This window comes from Panthera tigris, chromosome C2 (genome assembly GCF_018350195.1).
Source record: "Panthera tigris isolate Pti1 chromosome C2, P.tigris_Pti1_mat1.1, whole genome shotgun sequence".
In the NCBI taxonomy this organism is placed as follows: Eukaryota; Metazoa; Chordata; class Mammalia; order Carnivora; family Felidae; genus Panthera; species Panthera tigris.
This window is the reverse complement of record NC_056668.1, coordinates 1,516,047-1,522,046: the sequence shown is the minus strand read 5'-3', so window position 1 is coordinate 1,522,046 and position 6,000 is coordinate 1,516,047. Positions and strand designations below refer to the sequence as shown.

At 59.3% G+C, this 6,000-nt stretch overlaps 1 protein-coding gene across 5 annotated transcripts in view; it reads left to right on the top strand.

Annotated features, from left to right (window-relative positions):
- The first annotated feature begins 568 nt into the window (after positions 1-568).
- The window catches only part of ADARB1 (adenosine deaminase RNA specific B1), an 86,399-nt gene continuing 80,967 nt past the window's right edge, over positions 569-6,000 (top strand). For all 5 annotated transcript variants that reach the window (XM_042998682.1, XM_042998680.1, XM_042998681.1 and 2 more), the window contains exon 1: positions 569-650. The gene's annotated coding sequence lies outside the window, so the exon portion shown is untranslated. The remainder of the gene's footprint in view (positions 651-6,000) is intronic.

Below are 6,000 nucleotides of genomic sequence, written 5' to 3'. Positions count from 1 at the left end.
CAGTATGTGAGCACATTGAAGTCTTCTCTTTAATGACTTCCTAGTTGGCAGTATTTTTAGGCTGAGAGGAGACAACCTGGAGGTGTTTCACAGCCTCTGCCTCCAGACGCGTGGACGGTCGTAGCTTCTGAGCCTGGGCTGGAAGGGGCCGGGGAGGTCCCGGGATCCGTGCGTCGCTCGTGTCTGTACTTAGGCGTGTGCGTGTGCCCCCGTGTGCACGTGGCATTTTATTGTGCAGAAGGTGTTAAGGACATGCCTTCGCGTGTGGGCTGCTGCTGTTTGTGCTGGGGTGTGGCGAGCGGACCCTGGAGGGTGACGGGTGGGGTGAAGGGTGATCGGTTGTTGTGTCTCTGCTTTAAAAAGACCTTAACACCATCACAATAATTGAATCTTGTATTTAGGAAGAGGATTTTTAATTAACAGTATTTATTTTTAGAATTCGCTTCTGAAGTGGTGAAAAGGCTTTTAAATTAATTGGAAGTAATTGAGTCTTTCCGTGACACAGAGTGAAGTGTCTCAGGCTGGGCGTGGAGACCTGCGGCAGTGATTGGAGGAAACACTGCGCGAGCCCCGGTCCGGGTCATCGCGTCCTGCCTGCACCGGAGGGAGCTTTGCCTCGGGGTCGAGCAAACGCAGAAACTAATCTACCGGTAAGGTAAAACCCTGCAGAAATCTGTTGCTATTTGACTGATTAAAAACGCCTTTTGCTTGATGTCAACTGATTAATTAAGCCTGTTTGCCTTTTCAAATGTGTTTTATTGAGTGTCTTCCAGCAGATTATTTGTTACTGTTAATTCTTTCATCACCCCGCTGCGGCCTGCACAAACCTGCCCGCCCGGCTGCGGGTCCAGGTCGGCGCGCTGCTGCCCTCCAGTGGCCGTGTGGCCAAGTGCGGCCTCCGGTCACCGCCGGCGAGGCTGTGCCCCATGCCAGGCGCTGGACTAGACCCGCTGTAAAGCTTTTTACTGTAAACGGTTTCCGTTGATGGACTAAAAGAAGACTTATCTAGCACTTAATTCTTGGCGACTATTATATGACTCAGCCATCTGCTTTTGAGAGAAGTTGAGGCAAATATTAAAATCTGGGTAAATCTAGTACCACGTAAGATTATTTTATGGCCTGCAGAGTGACTAACTGAAGAAAGTTGGGTTTTACACACTCAAGGAGGTCTTGTCATGGGGAAGAAGTGTGAGGAAGGAGTCGGCAGAGGGCTGCTGGATGCTTACCGGGCACTGGCGGGCACCCGCGTCCATTCAGCCGTTCCGTAGATGCTGACAATAGCCCGCCTGTCCTGGGCAGTGAGGGAAGGAGTGGGCACAGAGCCCACGGCGGGGAGAGGGGCACTTGCCATCTCTGGGGGGCACAGGTGCACCCACGTCTGGCCAATGGGCTCTACGTGTGTGTCTGGTAAGGCCCACCGGTCCTTTCTGTGTCTGTAAATGCCAGGAATGTGAGGAAACTGGCTCCCAGGGAGACTGGTAAAACAGGGTTTGCTTTGTCTGTAGCTGATGCCCCCAGCCCTCCCCCGCTTTTCGGCACAAGAGTGGCGAGAGTATGGAAAGGGCAAAATTAAGGTCATTTCCCTTTGCTGTGCCCGTGGGCGGGGCCTGTTTCAGCTGAGGCTCTTCTGGTAGCCAGGCGAGAGATTGGAAATCAGCGGGTCTGTGACTAGAGTTTATGGGCAGGAGCCGAGCAGCACGGAGCTGGCCGAGTCTGAAAGGACACCGTCCTTCAGTGCTGCTAAGTGTAGTGGAGTCTGTGACCTACACGTCGTGCCAGGGCAGTCAGCTGCCCCCTTAGTTCTGCCATGTATGCCAAACGCAAGTATTTTTATATAATGCAAGCGCGCGTCGGAGAAGTGAATTATCTGTAATCCTTTGCACAAATGAATTGTCTTTAAAGGCATACAGAAAATGATCAGGCCCACAGGAGAGCTCTAAAACATGTGCCGAGAAAGCAGAATTAAAGGCCCGGAAGTTGTAAAATACAGCAGCGTTGTGAACTATATCTCCTTCTTTGGGCTCTCAGTAGATGTTTTAGCTGCAGAGTAGGAATTTTGAATTTCTTTCATAAAATGAAAGCTAGTTTTGGCATCAGATAGTCTGATGTACTGTAACTTTCCTTTTTCAGAGTGGTTTGAAAAAGAAAAGTAAACACGAAGGGTTTTGGCTAGAACAAGTCTTTATTAGGGAGCACTCGTCACTGTTAGCCTCGCTCTGCCACCACGTTTCCCCAGAGTTCTTTCGCTTCCTGGCGGGAGCACCGCGAGCGCGGCTCTATTTTTAGTTTTGGGCATGGTGGCTGCTCTTGCCCTCCGTGAAAAGATTGAAGCTGTTTCTTGTGTCTTAACGCGTGACGGTGTCTGCCGAGGCTGGGGTGGCTCGGGGGTCACCCAGAGGAGGCCCTGCGGCCCCTCCCCAGCGGCGCGCCTTGGGAGAGGGGCTGGGGAAGCGTGGACTCCTGTTCGAACTTGGAAGTTCCCCTGTGTTTCTCATGGCCACACACACACCCCCAAAGGTTTTTCCTGTGACAAGTGTTCACGAACTCCTCCTTTTTATTCTCAGTGAAATTCACAGCAGGTACTGCTTTATATAATTATCACCGCATAATTTTAAAAAGCAGTAGAATGCCCAAATTTAGTAAAAGAGAAATTGAGAATGCATAATAAAGGCGTCTTGAGTCGAGACATACGCGGTACTCAGTACTCAGTTCTCAGGCACTGATGTTCTCGGCAGAACCACGTGGTGCGTGCCCGTACGAGCAGGTAGCCGCGAGGGCTGGCTTCCGTCAGTCTCGGAAGTGGTTACGGCCTGTGGGTTCTGAGAGAAGCTGGGCACGGCCTTCCCTGTCTTCACATGGTAGTTACGCTTCGGGACCGTTGGGCGTGTGTTAAAAACACGGAGAAATGCTTCACGCTCACATATAAAACGAGGCGAGGCTCTGGGCTGGTGGATCGTGAGCGGCCTCCCCACTGTGTGTTTCTGGGACGGTCCTGGGTGTCCCACGCAGGGCCCCCTGTGCACAAAGCTCCAGAAACACCCCGGCACCGCGATGAGCAGCCGCTGCCCCCCGCGACACTCGGCCGGGACGGAGTTCTCTGGGGGCCTTGGCTGAGCAGAGTCAGTGGTGGTGGGAGGGAGCACGGCGTCCTGAGCGCCTGGCGCCGTGGCAGGGCTGTCCTCCAGGTTGACACAGGCACCGCCCGGCTGTCGCGTGTGGCCTCTCCGGCTCACGGCAGAGGCAGCGGTGGGCTCCGGGACAGCGAGCAGCGTGAGAGTGATCCAGGCCTGCTCGTCATACTAACGCGGGCTGTCGGGTTCAAGTTGCAAGTTGCAACGGCACCGAGTTCTGAATCCCTGTGTGTTGTGGCAAAAGCTTGACGGTTTTCCCCTTTAAAGCGGTTTAAGGGTTGAAGTAACCCATTGAGCACAGATGACGCTTTCTCTTGTAGGCGTTCCCGAGAGTTTCTGAAATAAAATTGGGCTGAGAATGAGAAGCGATTCCGTGTGTTTTTTCTGGCATCGGTTATCGTCGCCGAGAAGGTGTCTGTGTGTGTGGCCAAGTCGCTGGCATCACTTTGCCAGGAGGTGTTAACGTGTCTGTGGCTCTGCTGTGAGGTCCCGGATCTAGGGCAGCACCCGAGTCCGTGAATGCGTCCCGCCCGGAGCTCCGTGGGAAGTGGGATGCCCTTCCGGCAGCCTCTGCCCTGCGGAGCCCGCAGCCACCGCTCCCCCCCGCCCTCGGTTCAGGATCTCGGAAGCCGGGGGGTGGGGGTGAAGCCCCGTGTCCCGAGCGGAGGCCTCGTAGCCTCGATGGCTTGTAAGGAAGGCCGCGTCCTGCCGGATCCGCTTCCCCGGGGACGTGGTGGTCCCACAGCCGGAGCGGACCCTCCGGCTTCCCGGAAGGTCTGTGGGGAGCGAGACGTGTTTCCCGAGGGGACCCCGCGGGTGTAGGGCGCGCCGTCTTGGCCAGCTCCGCCAGGTGAGAGGGGGCCGTTCTCACTGAGCCCGTGCGCCACGCTCACGGTCAGAGGGGCGAACGCGCCTCAGCGCTGGTGTCGGTTCCCGGGTGCGGAAGGCTCAGTGAGAGGACGTGCCATCGAACACCCTTGCCTTCCAGCCTCGAAGGCAGAGTCGGCCAGATCACGGGCCGGGGGTGGAAGCGAAGGGGCTTCCGTGCGCGCCCCGAGGAAGCAGACGGTGAAGAGGCACCCGCGGCTTCCCGAACCAACAGCAGCCGTGGGCGTCCCGGTCACCTCCCCGCCTCACCTGATGCCTGCCCGTGGGGCCGAGGGCCTTAGAGGCCGTGCACGTGCGACCCCCACGGCCCCGACTCACCTCCCAGGACGACTGGACAGTGTCTAGGGATGCCGCATACGCCCAGAGGTGTGGGCCCCGACTCTGCCTCAAAGGTCGAGAGCTGCGGTGCTAGGGATTAGCTTTCTGTCGCTGCACGAGGAATCACCCGATGGGTGTGTGCCCCCAGGAGTGTGTACCCGACAGGCGTGTGTACCACCAGGAGTGTGTGGCTGACAGAGACGTGTACCTGACGGGGGTGTGGGCCGCCAGGAGTGTGGACCTGACAGGCAGGTACCGAGGCCTGGCTGAGTTTCCAGTCTACGATACACGAAGATTCCCGCGAGTCAGGAAGGACGAGAGGGTGCGGTGGAATCAGGGACACGACGCTTGCACGGCATTTTCACAAAAGACGGAATCTAAGGAAATAGCTAACAGGCACGTGAAAGGGGCTCACTCGCTCGCTCGGCGAACCCGCGGAGTCTACTAGGGGCTGGGATGGGCGCGTGAAGGTGAGGGGCACCTTGGCATCTTTGTTCTCGGGGCCCGCCTGGGTGAAGGTGACGTGCCAAAGAGCCGCGCCCCGGCCTCCTGGGCGACAGCCACGCGCCCCTGAGGCCCGGCAGAGACCTCCCCGCGGGCGGCCAGGTGGGTCCTCCCTCCGGAGTCTGAAGCGAAGAACGGCTTTTGCATCTTCAAGGGATTTGGGGACAAAGTGGCAAAAGCAGAACGCGCAGCAGAGACTGTGCGCGGCCGCAGACCCCGCGGAACTCGCCGCCTGACCTTCGCAGAAGCGGTCGTGCGCCTGCTGTGAGGGCCGAGGCTGCCGCGCGGGGTCCTGTTCGGGGCTCCTTGTGCGCGCTGCGCCCCGCGGGGCCTCAGGACGACCGTGCCGTGACGGGGTCTTCGGAGTGGAGCGTCCCGGCCCGACGGCGGGGACACGTGTCCTCGGTCCCTGCTCTGCCCACAGCTCCAGCTCACACGGAGCCGTCCTGACGGCGCGCCCGGGTACGGGGACCTTAGCACCGTAAAGAGGCGGAGGAAGTGCAGGTGACCCGTGACAACTGTGACTTGAGGGCAGAAGGCCAACCGGGACCGACCGGGAAGCATGGCTGCCGAGGAGGCGGAGGACGGGGGGAGACAGAAGCTCGCGACGCCCGGCCCCCAGCGAAGCCGCGAGGCAGTGGCGGACGCCAGAGGGCCTTTCTGGAGCTGAGGGACCCGCCGTCTACACCCACGTTTTGTTAGACTGGAGGAAGAACGGCGCGCGGGGCGGGACGTGAGCCTCTGGATCGGGTGAAGGTACAGGTGACGTGCAGGTGGCCGCAGGGGCGTGATCTGAGGGCCTCGGGTGACGTGCCCCCTGCGCTGCCTTCCCCTCACGCTCCTCGGGGGTCCTGGGTGATATGGGGTGAAGCGGAGCGCTCCCCTCCGAGGTGCTTGGGCTTCCGAGGCCGGCGGCCACGGGGGAGCTAGGTATGAGCAGGAGGGGCACGAGGGACCCGCGCCCGCACACGGCGGGCCACACGAGGCAGCCTCGCCACTCTTCCTCCCGTGGCTGCCCCGGGTGCAGCGGGTGCCGGGCAGGGGCGGGAAGACCGGCTCACCCGGCAGCAGGTTGGGGGAGCGGGAGGCGCACACGCCTCTCCTCTCCCCTGTGGCGGCAGGGCCCCCGGACTCTCGGGAGCTCTCTGGCCTCCTGCTC